This window comes from Triturus cristatus, chromosome 11, assembly GCF_964204655.1.
Source record: "Triturus cristatus chromosome 11, aTriCri1.1, whole genome shotgun sequence".
NCBI classification, from domain to species: domain Eukaryota; kingdom Metazoa; phylum Chordata; class Amphibia; order Caudata; family Salamandridae; genus Triturus; species Triturus cristatus.
In genome coordinates this window covers 151633564-151648445 of record NC_140594.1, presented here as the reverse complement: position 1 = coordinate 151648445, position 14882 = coordinate 151633564, and the positions used below count along the sequence as shown (strand labels likewise).

At 50.2% G+C, this 14882-nt stretch overlaps 1 protein-coding gene across 8 annotated transcripts in view; it reads right to left on the bottom strand.

The window, feature by feature from the left end:
- The window catches only part of PITPNM2 (phosphatidylinositol transfer protein membrane associated 2), a 1082174-nt gene that overhangs the window by 540343 nt on the left and 526949 nt on the right, over positions 1-14882 (bottom strand). The window lies entirely within an intron of this gene.

The window sequence follows — 14882 nt, the reverse complement described above, 5'->3', positions numbered from 1 at the left end:
CCTAACAGTGTGTCTTGCTCGTATAACAGTGTGTCCTGTTCGCATAACAGTGTGTCCTGTTCGCATAACAGTGTGTCCTGTTCGCCTAACAGTGTGTCCTGCTCGCCTAACAGTGTGTCCTGCTCGCCTAACAGTGTGTCCTGCTCGCCTAACAGTGTGGCCTGCGCACCTAACAGTGTGGCCTGCGCATCTAACAGTGTGGCCTGCGCATCTAACAGTGTGGCCTGCTCACCTAACAGTGTGTCCTGCTCACCTAACAGTGTGTCCTGCTCACCTAACAGTGTGTCCTGCTCACCTAACAGTGTGTCCTGCTCACCTTCAGTGTGGCTGCTCACCTTCAGTGTGTCCTGCTCACCTAACAGTGTGTCCTGCTCACGTAACAGTGTGTCCTGCTCACCTAACAGTGTGTCCTGCTCACCTAACAGTGTGTCCTGTTCACCTAACAGGGTGTCCTGTTCACCTAACAGTGTGTCCTGGTCATCTAACAGTGTGTCCTGCTCACCTAACAGTGTGTCCTGCTCACCTAACAGTGTGTCCTGCTCACCTAACAGTGTGGCCTGCTCACCTAACAGTGTGGCCTGCTCACCTAACAGTGTGGCCTGCTCACCTAACAGTGTGTCTTGCTCGTATAACAGTGTGTCCTGTTCGCATAACAGTGTGTCCTGTTCGCATAACAGTGTGTCCTGTTCGCCTAACAGTGTGTCCTGCTCAGCTAACAGTGTGTCCTGCTCAGCTAACAGTGTGTCCTGCTCAGCTAACCGTGTGTCCTGCTCGCCTAACAGTGTGGCCTGCGCACCTACCAGTGTGGCCTGCGCATCTAACAGTGTGGCCTGCGCATCTAACAGTGTGGCCTGCTCACCTAACAGTGTGTCCTGCTCACCTAACAGTGTGTCCTGCTCACCTAACAGTGTGTCCTGCTCACCTACCAGTGTGGTTGCTCACCTAACAGTGTGTCCTGTTCACCTAACAGTGTGTCCTGCTCAGCTAACAGTGTGTCCTGCTCAGCTAACAGTGTGTCCTGCTCAGCTAACAGTGTGTCCTGCTCAGCTAACAGTGTGTCCTGCTCAGCTAACAGTGTGTCCTGCTCAGCTAACAGTGTGTCCTGCTCAGCTAACAGTGTGTCCTGCTCAGCTAACAGTGTGTCCTGCTCACCTAACAGTGTGTCCTGCTCACCTAACAGTGTGTCCTGCTCACCTAACTGTGTGCCTGCTCACCTAACAGTGTGTCCTGTTCACCTAACAGTGTGTCCTGTTCACCTAACAGTGTGTCCTGTTCACCTAACAGTGTGTCCCGTTCACATAACAGTGTGTCCTGCTCACCTAACAGTGTGTCCTGCTCACCTAACAGTGTGTCCTGCTCACCTAACAGTGTGTCCTGCTCACCTTCAGTGTGGCTGCTCACCTTCAGTGTGTCCTGCTCACCTAACAGTGTGTCCTGCTCACCTAACAGTGTGTCCTGCTCACCTAACAGTGTGTCCTGCTCACCTAACAGTGTGTCCTGTTCACCTAACAGGGTGTCCTGTTCACCTAACAGTGTGTCCTGGTCATCTAACAGTGTGTCCTGCTCACCTAACAGTGTGTCCTGCTCACCTAACAGTGTGTCCTGCTCACCTAACAGTGTGTCCTGCTCACCTAACAGTGTGGCCCGCTCACCTAACAGTGTGGCCCGCTCACCTAACAGTGTGTCTTGCTCGTATAACAGTGTGTCCTGTTCGCATAACAGTGTGTCCTGTTCGCCTAACAGTGTGTCCTGTTCGCCTAACAGTGTGTCCTGCTCGCCTAACAGTGTGTCCTGCTCGCCTAACAGTGTGGCCTGCGCACCTAACAGTGTGGCCTGCGCATCTAACAGTGTGGCCTGCGCATCTAACAGTGTGGCCTGCTCACCTAACAGTGTGTCCTGCTCACCTAACAGTGTGTCCTGCTCACCTAACAGTGTGTCCTGCTCACCTAACAGTGTGTCCTGCTCACCTAACAGTGTGTCCTGCTCACCTAACAGTGTGTCCTGCTCACCTAACAGTGTGTCCTGCTCACCTAACAGTGTGGCCTGCTCACCTAACAGTGTGGCCTGCTCACCTAACAGTGTGTCTTGCTCGTATAACAGTGTGTCCTGTTCGCATAACAGTGTGTCCTGTTCGCATAACAGTGTGTCCTGTTCGCCTAACAGTGTGTCCTGCTCGCCTAACAGTGTGTCCTGCTCGCCTAACAGTGTGTCCTGCGCACCTAACAGTGTGGCCTGCGCATCTAACAGTGTGGCCTGCGCATCTAACAGTGTGGCCTGCTCACCTAACAGTGTGTCCTGCTCACCTAACAGTGTGTCCTGCTCACCTAACAGTGTGTCCTGCTCACCTAACAGTGTGTCCTGCTCACCTTCAGTGTGTCTGCTCACCTTCAGTGTGTCCTGCTCACCTAACAGTGTGTCCTGCTCACCTAACAGTGTGTCCTGCTCACCTAACAGTGTGTCCTGCTCACCTAACAGTGTGTCCTGCTCACCTAACAGTGTGTCCTGTTCACCTAACAGGGTGTCCTGTTCACCTAACAGTGTGTCCTGGTCATCTAACAGTGTGTCCTGCTCACCTAACAGTGTGTCCTGCTCACCTAACAGTGTGTCCTGCTCACCTAACAGTGTGGCCTGCTCACCTAACAGTGTGGCCTGCTCACCTAACAGTGTGGCCTGCTCACCTAACAGTGTGTCTTGCTCGTATAACAGTGTGTCCTGTTCGCATAACAGTGTGTCCTGTTCGCATAACAGTGTGTCCTGTTCGCCTAACAGTGTGTCCTGCTCAGCTAACAGTGTGTCCTGCTCAGCTAACAGTGTGTCCTGCTCGCCTAACAGTGTGGCCTGCGCACCTACCAGTGTGGCCTGCGCATCTAACAGTGTGGCCTGCGCATCTAACAGTGTGGCCTGCTCACCTAACAGTGTGTCCTGCTCACCTAACAGTGTGTCCTGCTCACCTAACAGTGTGTCCTGCTCACCTACCAGTGTGGTTGCTCACCTAACAGTGTGTCCTGTTCACCTAACAGTGTGTCCTGCTCAGCTAACAGTGTGTCCTGCTCAGCTAACAGTGTGTCCTGCTCAGCTAACAGTGTGTCCTGCTCAGCTAACAGTGTGTCCTGCTCAGCTAACAGTGTGTCCTGCTCACCTAACAGTGTGTCCTGCTCACCTAACAGTGTGTCCTGCTCACCTAACTGTGTGCCTGCTCACCTAACAGTGTGTCCTGTTCACCTAACAGTGTGTCCTGTTCACCTAACAGTGTGTCCTGTTCACCTAACAGTGTGTCCCGTTCACATAACAGTGTGTCCTGGTCATCTAACAGTGTGTCCTGCTCACCTAGCAGTTTGTCCTGCTCACCTACAGTGTGGCTCCTCACCTAACAGTTTGTCCTGCTCACCTACAGTGTGGCTGCTCACCTACAGTGTGTCCTGCTCACCTAACAGTGTATCCTGCTCACCTAACAGTGTATCCTGCTCAACTAACAGTGTGTCCTGCTCAGCTAACAGTGTGTCCTGCTCACCTAACAGTGTGTCCTGCTCACCTACAGTGTGGCCTGCTCACCTAACAGTGTGGCCTGCTCACCTAACAGTGTGTCTTGCTCGTATAACAGTGTGTCCTGTTCGCATAACAGTGTGTCCTGTTCGCATAACAGTGTGTCCTGTTCGCCTAACAGTGTGTCCTGCTCAGCTAACAGTGTGTCCTGCTCAGCTAACAGTGTGTCCTGCTCAGCTAACAGTGTGTCCTGCTCGCCTAACAGTGTGGCCTGCGCACCTACCAGTGTGGCCTGCGCATCTAACAGTGTGGCCTGCGCATCTAACAGTGTGGCCTGCTCACCTAACAGTGTGTCCTGCTCACCTAACAGTGTGTCCTGCTCACCTAACAGTGTGTCCTGCTCACCTACCAGTGTGTCCTGTTCACCTAACAGTGTGTCCTGTTCACCTAACAGTGTGTCCTGCTCAGCTAACAGTGTGTCCTGCTCAGCTAACAGTGTGTCCTGCTCAGCTAACAGTGTGTCCTGCTCAGCTAACAGTGTGTCCTGCTCAGCTAACAGTGTGTCCTGCTCAGCTAACAGTGTGTCCTGCTCACCTAACAGTGTGTCCTGCTCACCTAACAGTGTGTCCTGCTCACCTAACTGTGTGCCTGCTCACCTAACAGTGTGTCCTGTTCACCTAACAGTGTGTCCTGTTCACCTAACAGTGTGTCCTGTTCACCTAACAGTGTGTCCCGTTCACATAACAGTGTGTCCTGGTCATCTAACAGTGTGTCCTGCTCACCTAGCAGTTTGTCCTGCTCACCTACAGTGTGGCTCCTCACCTAACAGTTTGTCCTGCTCACCTACAGTGTGGCTGCTCACCTACAGTGTGTCCTGCTCACCTAACAGTGTATCCTGCTCACCTAACAGTGTATCCTGCTCAACTAACAGTGTGTCCTGCTCAGCTAACAGTGTGTCCTGCTCACCTAACAGTGTGTCCTGCTCACCTTCAGTGTTGCTGCTCACCTTCAGTGTGTCCTGCTCACCTAACAGTGTGCCTGCTCACCTAACAGTGTGTCCTGTTCACCTAACAGGGTGTCCTGTTCACCTAACAGGGTGTCCTGTTCACCTAACAGGGTGTCCTGTTCACCTAACAGTGTGTCCTGGTCATCTAACAGTGTGTCCTGCTCACCTAACAGTGTGTCCTGCTCACCTACAGTGTGGCTCCTCACCTAACAGTTTGTCCTGCTCACCTACAGTGTGGCTGCTCACCTACAGTGTGTCCTGCTCACCTAACAGTGTATCCTGCTCACCTAACAGTGTATCCTGCTCAACTAACAGTGTGTCCTGCTCACCTAACAGTGTGTCCTGCTCACCTAACAGTGTGTCCTGCTCACCTACAGTGTGGTTGCTCACCTACAGTGTGTCCTGCTCACCTAACAGTGTGTCCTGCTCACCTAAAAGTGTGTCCTGCTCACCTAACAGTGTGTCCTGCTCACCTTCAGTGTTGCTGCTCACCTTCAGTGTGTCCTGCTCACCTAACAGTGTGCCTGCTCACCTAACAGTGTGTCCTGTTCACCTAACAGGGTGTCCTGTTCACCTAACAGGGTGTCCTGTTCACCTAACAGGGTGTCCTGTTCACCTAACAGTGTGTCCTGGTCATCTAACAGTGTGTCCTGCTCACCTAACAGTGTGTCCTGCTCCCCTAACAGTGTGTCCTGCTCCCCTAACAGTGTGTCCTGCTCACCTAACAGTGTGTCCTGCTCACCTAACAGAGTGTCCTGCTCACCTAACAGTGTGTCTTGCTCGCCTAACAGTGTGCCTGTTCGCATAACAGTGTGTCCTGTTCGCATAACAGTGTGTCCTGTTCGCATAACAGTGTGTCCTGTTCGCATAACAGTGTGTCCTGTTCGCATAACAGTGTGCCTGTTCGCATAACAGTGTGTCCTGTTCGCATAACAGTGTGTCCTGTTCGCATAACAGTGTGTCCTGTTCGCCTAACAGTGTGTCCTGTTCGCCTAACAGTGTGTCCTGCTCGCCTAACAGTGTGGCCTGCGCCTAACAGTGTGGCCTGCGCATCTAACAGTGTGGCCTGCGCATCTAACAGTGTGGCCTGCGCATCTAACAGTGTGGCCTGCTCACCTAACAGTGTGTCCTGCTCACCTAACAGTGTGTCCTGCTCACCTACCAGTGTGGTTGCTCACCTAACAGTGTGTCCTGTTCACCTAACAGTGTGTCCTGCTCAGCTAACAGTGTGTCCTGCTCAGCTAACAGTGTGTCCTGCTCAGCTAACAGTGTGTCCTGCTCAGCTAACAGTGTGTCCTGCTCAGCTAACAGTGTGTCCTGCTCACCTAACAGTGTGTCCTGCTCACCTTCAGTGTGTCCTGCTCACCTAACAGTGTGCCTGCTCACCTAACAGTGTGTCCTGTTCACCTAACAGTGTGTCCTGTTCACCTAACAGTGTGTCCTGGTCATCTAACAGTGTGTCCTGGTCATCTAACAGTGTGTCCTGCTCACCTAACAGTGTGTCCTGCTCACCTAACAGTGTGTCCTGCTCACCTAACAGTGTGTTCTGCGCACCTAACAGTGTGTTCTGCGCGCCTAACAGTGTGTCTTGCTCGCCTAACAGTGTGGCCTGTTCGCCTAACAGTGTGTCCTGCTCGCCTAACAGTGTGGCCTGCGCGCCTAACAGTGTGGCCTGCGCATCTAACAGTGTGGCCTGCGCATCTAACAGTGTGGCCTGCGCATCTAACAGTGTGGCCTGCTCACCTAACAGTGTGTCCTGCTCACCTACCAGTGTGGTTGCTCACCTAACAGTGTGTCCTGTTCACCTTACTGTGTGTCCTGCTTAGCTAACAGTGTGTCCTGCTCAGCTAACAGTGTGTCCTGCTCAGCTAACAGTGTGTCCTGCTCAGCTAACAGTGTGTCCTGCTCAGCTAACAGTGTGTCCTGCTCAGCTAACAGTGTGTCCTGCTCAGCTAACAGTGTGTCCGGCTCACCTAACAGTGTGTCCTGCTCACCTTCAGTGTGTCCTGCTCACCTAACAGTGTGCCTGCTCACCTAACAGTGTGTCCTGTTCACCTAACAGTGTGTCCTGTTCACCTAACAGTGTGTCCTGGTCACCTAACAGTGTGTCCTGGTCACCTAACAGTGTGTCCTGGTCATCTAACAGTGTGTCCTGCTCACCTAACAGTGTGTCCTGCTCACCTAACAGTGTGTCCTGCTCACCTAACAGTGTGTCCTGCGCACCTAACAGTGTGTTCTGCGCGCCTAACAGTGTGTCTTGCTCGCCTAACAGTGTGGCCTGTTCGCCTAACAGTGTGTCCTGCTCAGCTAACAGTGTGTCCTGCTCAGCTAACAGTGTGTCCTGCTCAGCTAACAGTGTGTCCTGCTCAGCTAACAGTGTGTCCTGCTCAGCTAACAGTGTGTCCTGCTCAGCTAACAGTGTGTCCTGCTCACCTACAGTGTGTCCTGCTCACCTACAGTGTGTCCTGCTCACCTTCAGTGTGTCCTGCTCACCTAACAGTGTGTCCTGTTCACCTAACAGTGTGTCCTGTTCACCTAACAGTGTGTCCTGCTCACCTAACAGTGTGTCCTGCTCACCTAACAGTGTGTCCTGCTCACCTAACAGTGTGTCCTGCTCACCTAACAGTGTGTTCTGCGCACCTAACAGTGTGTTCTGCGCGCCTTACAGTGTGTCTTGCTCGCCTAACAGTGTGGCCTGTTCGCCTAACAGTGTGGCCTGTTCATCTAACAGTGTGGCCTGTTCATCTAACAGTGTGGCCTGTTCATCTAACAGTGTGGCCTGTTCATCTAACAGTGTGGCCTGTTCATCTAACAGTGTGGCCTGTTCACCTAACAGTGTGTCCTGCTCACCTAACAGTGTGCCCTCTTCATCTAACAGTGTGGCCTGTTCAACTAACAGTTAGTCCTGTTCACATAACAGTGTGGCCTGCTCACCTAACAGTGTGTCCTGCTCACCTAACAGTGTGTCCTGCTCACCTAACAGTGTGTCCTGCTCACCTAACAGTGTGTCCTGCTCACCTAACAGTGTGTCCTGCTCACCTAACAGTGTGTCCTGTTCACCTAACAGTGTGTCCTGCTCACCTACAGTGTGTCCTGTTCACCGAACAGTGTGTCCTGCTTGTCTAACAGTGTGTCCTGCGCGCCTAAAATTGTTGCCTGCTCAACTAACGGTGTGGCCTGCTCATCTACAGTGTATCCTGCTCACCTAACAGCGTGGCTGCTCACCTAACAGTGTGTCCTGTTCACCTAACAGTGTTTCCTGCTCACCTAACAGTGTGGCCTGCTCATCTACAGTGTATCCTGCTCACCTAACAGCGTGGCTGCTCACCTAACAGTGTGTCCTGTTCACCTAACAGTGTGTCCTGCTCACCTAACAGTGTGTCCTGCTCACCTAACAGTGTGGCCTGCGCATCTAACAGTGTGGCCTGCGCATCTAACAGTGTGGCCTGCGCATCTAACAGTGTGGCCTGCTCACCTAACAGTGTGTCCTGCTCACCTACCAGTGTGGTTGCTCACCTAACAGTGTGTCCTGTTCACCTTACTGTGTGTCCTGCTTAGCTAACAGTGTGTCCTGCTCAGCTAACAGTGTGTCCTGCTCAGCTAACAGTGTGTCCTGCTCAGCTAACAGTGTGTCCTGCTCAGCTAACAGTGTGTCCTGCTCAGCTAACAGTGTGTCCTGCTCAGCTAACAGTGTGTCCGGCTCACCTAACAGTGTGTCCTGCTCACCTTCAGTGTGTCCTGCTCACCTAACAGTGTGCCTGCTCACCTAACAGTGTGTCCTGTTCACCTAACAGTGTGTCCTGTTCACCTAACAGTGTGTCCTGGTCACCTAACAGTGTGTCCTGGTCACCTAACAGTGTGTCCTGGTCATCTAACAGTGTGTCCTGCTCACCTAACAGTGTGTCCTGCTCACCTAACAGTGTGTCCTGCTCACCTAACAGTGTGTCCTGCGCACCTAACAGTGTGTTCTGCGCGCCTAACAGTGTGTCTTGCTCGCCTAACAGTGTGGCCTGTTCGGCTAACAGTGTGTCCTGCTCAGCTAACAGTGTGTCCTGCTCAGCTAACAGTGTGTCCTGCTCAGCTAACAGTGTGTCCTGCTCAGCTAACAGTGTGTCCTGCTCAGCTAACAGTGTGTCCTGCTCACCTACAGTGTGTCCTGCTCACCTACAGTGTGTCCTGCTCACCTTCAGTGTGTCCTGCTCACCTAACAGTGTGTCCTGTTCACCTAACAGTGTGTCCTGTTCACCTAACAGTGTGTCCTGCTCACCTAACAGTGTGTCCTGCTCACCTAACAGTGTGTCCTGCTCACCTAACAGTGTGTCCTGCTCACCTAACAGTGTGTTCTGCGCACCTAACAGTGTGTTCTGCGCGCCTTACAGTGTGTCTTGCTCGCCTAACAGTGTGGCCTGTTCGCCTAACAGTGTGGCCTGTTCATCTAACAGTGTGGCCTGTTCATCTAACAGTGTGGCCTGTTCATCTAACAGTGTGGCCTGTTCATCTAACAGTGTGGCCTGTTCATCTAACAGTGTGGCCTGTTCACCTAACAGTGTGTCCTGCTCACCTAACAGTGTGCCCTCTTCATCTAACAGTGTGGCCTGTTCAACTAACAGTTAGTCCTGTTCACATAACAGTGTGGCCTGCTCACCTAACAGTGTGTCCTGCTCACCTAACAGTGTGTCCTGCTCACCTAACAGTGTGTCCTGCTCACCTAACAGTGTGTCCTGCTCACCTAACAGTGTGTCCTGCTCACCTAACAGTGTGTCCTGTTCACCTAACAGTGTGTCCTGCTCACCTACAGTGTGTCCTGTTCACCGAACAGTGTGTCCTGCTTGTCTAACAGTGTGTCCTGCGCGCCTAAAATTGTTGCCTGCTCAACTAACGGTGTGGCCTGCTCATCTACAGTGTATCCTGCTCACCTAACAGCGTGGCTGCTCACCTAACAGTGTGTCCTGTTCACCTAACAGTGTTTCCTGCTCACCTAACAGTGTGGCCTGCTCATCTACAGTGTATCCTGCTCACCTAACAGCGTGGCTGCTCACCTAACAGTGTGTCCTGTTCACCTAACAGTGTGTCCTGCTCACCTAACAGTGTGTCCTGCTCACCTAACAGTGTGTCCTGCTCACCTTCAGTGTGGCTGCTCACCTTCAGTGTGTCCTGCTCACCTAACAGTGTGTCCTGCTCACCTAACAGTGTGTCCTGCTCACCTAACAGTGTGTCCTGCTCACCTAACAGTGTGTCCTGTTCACCTAACTGGGTGTCCTGTTCACCTAACAGTGTGTCCTGGTCATCTAACAGTGTGTCCTGCTCACCTAACAGTGTGTCCTGCTCACCTAACAGTGTGTCCTGCTCACCTAACAGTGTTTCCTGCTCACCTAACAGTGTGTCCTGCTCACCTAACAGTGTGTCCTGCTCACCTAACAGTGTGTCCTGCTCGCCTAACAGTGTGTTCTGCTCGCCTAACAGTGTGTCCTGCTCGCCTAACAGTGTGTCCTGCTCGCCTAACAGTGTGTCCTGCGCGCCTAACAGTGTGTCCTGCTCACCTAACAGTGTGTCCTGCTCACCTAACAGTGTGTCCTGCTCACCTAACAGTGTGTCCTGCTCACCTAACAGTGTGTCCTGCTCACCTAACAGTGTGTCCTGCTCACCTAACAGTGTGTCCTGTTCACCTAACAGCGTGTCCTGTTCACCTAACAGTGTGTCCTGTTCACCTAACAGTGTGTCCTGTTCACCTAACACTTCAAACCACTACTGCTTCAGATCATTCCTCTGATCCCTTACTGAATTATGTTTTTGTAAGTAAAATATATGGTTCAATATAACAGATATACTGTAACTGTGCCTTATTGCCCTCCTGGTTGAAAAACAACAGCCCTTCTGGGTGAAACTAAAAATAATGTCACCTGTGGTCGGCATTGCAGGCCCACTCGTTGTATTTCCTCATTCCTCTGGGGGCAAGTTCCGCCCTCGCAGCCTCGGACTCTTTGTTTATTGTGTAATAAAAGAAATAAAGTGGCCTGACGGGTTTGACAGGCTTTAAAAGCCTTAAATGGAACACGGTTGGCTCTGCCCTGGTGGGTCTATGGAGACCACACAGTTAATGGGAGTAAATGGAAAGACAGGACTTAAAAACGCATCCACCAGAGAAGCGAGAATCACAAAGTGATGCTCAGGAGCAGAAACAGAACAGTGAGACTGGCAGGGCGCTGCCCCTCGAACCAAAGATGGCTGCTGTGCACAGCTGGATTCCAGCCGGTATGCAACTTATCGAAAGAAGCCCCCCATAGTACCTAGTGAGAACCTACAATGTCCTTCTCTGGTGCCACACTTTTTAAAAACATCTGTTTATCAGGTGTACGCAGTTTGTCATACAGTACAACACCACAGTATTTCAGACTTGATCAATAACCATAGGCATTGCAGTGACATTTTCGGCTAATTCCCTTGTTGAGCTGTCCAATACTCATCCCACCCGGGGCCCAATCGGTACATCGCCCTCCTGAACCGAGGACGCTATTGACATAACAGTGGGGGCGGCACATGGACTTCCCTTGTAAACATTCCATTCGCCCCAGATCCTCTCCCACCTCCGGGGGTAACGCCTACTCTCATAGACTACCTTCTCCACCACCATACACCAGTCCATGTCTCTCGTCCAGTGCCTTGGAATTGGTGCTCTGGTGCCACACTTGACATCTGGAAGTCCCTTAGGGTCTCAAAAAAAGACTAAAAAACATCTGTTCAACATGCATTTAAATTAGGCCACTGGTCCACCCTGATGCCTGCTACCATCTGTGTACCTCTGCTCACTTCTTTGCCATTGTCCTTTCATATCTCTTCACTGTTTTAAATCTTTTACTTCTGATCTCACAACCTCCCTTGGTATCCTTTTTAGGTCTTGTCAAAATGTACGTATCGAGTTCAACACCAGTAGTTAGAGTGGGCTCCGGGTTAGCTCACTGCTTATTGACTTTCTTGCAAATCTTGTTTGCCTTCTTCTTATTCAAAGGCCTTCCTTCCACTTCTTCTGTTTGTCCCTCCCCTGAAACATAGCTGCTGTTTCTGATTGGGTGAGTTCTATCCTTCCACTGCTTTTTCTTTTTCTTTAAGCATGCCATTGAAGTCCATGTGTTTTTCCGCTCTCTCCATGTGTTTGTTTTGTCTTACATGTTTGCCTCCCCCTTGGCTTTCACTGAAGTGCAGTATAAAGTTTCATTTAACATCCTATGATACACATATGAAGCACATTTCCATTTAAGGGAACTTGCCTTGCCCACATGCTTCAAAGCAACTCATACCCCTAAACAACACTGCCCTCACCACAGCTTTTCCGTTGCTTCCTAGCCCGTCCCCACCCCGATATATAAATAGCCATATAATCCCCCTAGTGGATGTTGCAGCAGCCTAGGGTAGCCTTACCGCTCATTTCCACGCCCGCCTTTCTCTGGTGCTCACCCGTCCCACTGCCCTATCCTACTCCCTACCCCACTGGCCAATTATATATGTATATATTTCTTTTTTCCCCGTGGGCGCATCATCTGTAAAGTGCTACCTTGAGATTTACTTTCTATTTTTCATGCTCCAATGCAATTTATTTCATCTTTCTGGATTACCTTTTTAAAATGGTCAATTGCCATTTTGGATTTGTAAAGTAAAAATGCCAAAATGCCTGCCAATGCGTCCTCACAAATGCGCATATGTTAGAGGCTACGTTGGAGCAGCTTTTATTAGAAGACCCATTCGAAGATGGCCACAGTGTGGGTGTGCATTGAGTCATCATGCACCAATAGCCATTTTGAAATTACGTACTGCCAGTGCCAACAAGAACTGCCAATAGTTCGGTCTGCCAACATCGAAACCTATTGGGTTTGCCAATGCTTGTTCCATTTGTGTTTTTTTTTCCCTTTCCCAATTTCCCCGTCTCTGTGATCTCTCTTTATTTTTAGAATTCAGGCTTCTTTTCTTGTGCTTGTACAATGGAATGCAAAAATAGACTAGCAAATGGGCCAAGGTTTCAGGGGTCTCCCATTCCATCATAGCCTGAATTCTAGCCACAGAGGTTGACCGTTCCCACTAGACACAAAGGCTCATATTTACAATGGCATTGTGCCTCAGGAACATCACTTTTAATGGTGCAATGCCCTTTCTGCACTTTCTGTGGTGCAATGCCCAGCTCCATATTTACAAGGTGGCTTTAAGCCACTTAACGTGGCTTAACACCACCTTGTAAATAAGCCCCTTACCGCAGCAGTCCGCTGTGACAAAGGGGAGGGCAAAGGGTGTTGCTGTGGGCGTTCCACAGTAACACCCATTGTTTTTTTATGCTGCCCCTATTTACAAAGGTGCCATAAATATGGGGCAGCGCCAAAAATAGGATCAGGCAAAACCTGGTCTTAAACATGTGCAACAAGGAGAAATGATTAATTTCCCCTCGTTTTTGCTGTTTCTATGTGTGCTGCATTTTGCAGCACATACAGACACAGCAAATCGCCATTAGTGGTTGTTCATGTGCAGGACTGTGTCTCTTCCTGCACATAAATAATCATTAAAAAGGAGGTTTTGCAACTTCTATATGTGCTGCATTCTTCAGTACACGTAGAAGTTACAAATCACCATTAGTGGGACACCTTCCTGCACATGAACAATCTTTCCCTGCAATGCAGGTCCCCTTGCACTTTGGTCAAGGGGGTCTGCGTAGGTGCTAGGCAGCTAAATTTAGCGCCAGTGCTAGGGGGAAAGCAGGGGTGTGCCGCATTTTTGTAAATACAGCGCATTCCTGCGTTTCGAAACTGTTGGAGCACAGCATTCGCAATTTTGGCTTAACGCAGCACTCCGACAGTTTCTTGTAAATATCCCCCACCGTGTCTCATCTGGAACACTGAGCTCTACCCAATCTAGCACTTGGTGGCCGTGACTCTGAGGCTTGTTCTCTTAAATTCTTGCAAAACCTTTCTAAGGTGAACGAGGTGACCTGCCTCAGTGTCTTTCTAACGATAGATTCTAAGGGAACATAATCTGTACTAGAACTAACGGAGTAACCTTATTTGCCCAACAACATTGGTTGTCCCATGGATGGCCCGCTCAGAGGGTCTAAACTCCTGACTCTCCTGCCTCCAGTGGAGGACACGGGTAACACTTCAGAAGGATACGAAACAGAAAGCATTATGGCACATGAGCTTACCCTCGACTGCATGGATCGCGGGGTCATAGGCTACGCTGTAATGCCATTCAGAGCCGCCCAAACACAAGAATGCCTCTTCAATGCACAAAAACATAGGCCGGTCAAGTGTAAAGTGCAGACAAATGGAGCACATGTGAGTTCATGGAGAAGACCTAATTCAACCACCAAAGAGTATCTCTGTGGAGTTTGTTCTCATCTTCAATTAGTTCTGTCTCATTACTTCTTGGGCTAAACTGATATCAAGGTATGACTGCCTGGCGTAAGGGGTGATGAAGACCCCTTGCTGCGGAATGGAACCACATGTGGGTCGCAAGAAGGCCACGATGGAAGACTTAACACATGCAAAGCCAGCCCTAGATCTATTCAAGGAGAGGCTTAACTATCAATTTATTCGATAATATGCCTCTTTGGAGTAGTGCACATAAAGCATGCATATCACTTACTCGCCTTGCCAGAGTAATGTGAGAAACATGTCCTTCAAAGTAACCAACCTTGTGGCACATAGGTTCACTGGAACACAGGGCTCTTTACAGCAAGTAAGGTTCAGATGCCTTCATTCACTTGACCTCTTTAAGTCAGCAAGGCAATAGTTAACAATGTTCACAGTGAGTAGGAGTTCAGTAGATGCCAATAGGCCTGTCCTCTTGTCGAGTGGGTCCGCTGAACGTATGTCAATGTAGTACAACACCCAGCCAACGAGAGAGAACTGTTCACTTATCCTCTGGCTAAGTGTTGAATCCATTGCTCTTCAAGGTGTAGGTGGCTGGTGGATGGCGTTGCTGCCATCACTAATTTGCCAATCCATGACTGTCACCCAAAGCTTGAGATACAGTACCCATCTCCTGTCTATGCAGATGTCTAGGTACCCCTTAACATCAGCTGACAGTCCAATCTTCTAAAGAAGCAGTAATTCGCCTACTCTGCTGGAAGCAGTAATTCGCCTACTCTGCTGGGGGTACAGCTTGTGCGGTTCCATATACACGATCTGCTTTTTAAATCCAACATTACCAATTTGCTTGGCTAAACTTAAAACACAGGCCCTTATTTCTAAACATGTGAGCAATTCTATGAGCATGAAAAACTGTGCGACACGCACACGCAGTTTTATATCCTCAGCGCTCCATTGCACTCTAGCTGCTAGATTTGTGCTTTACTCCTACTTGCAAAGATGCATGCACTCATACATGAAAAGAGACGCCAAAACTAATGCTACAA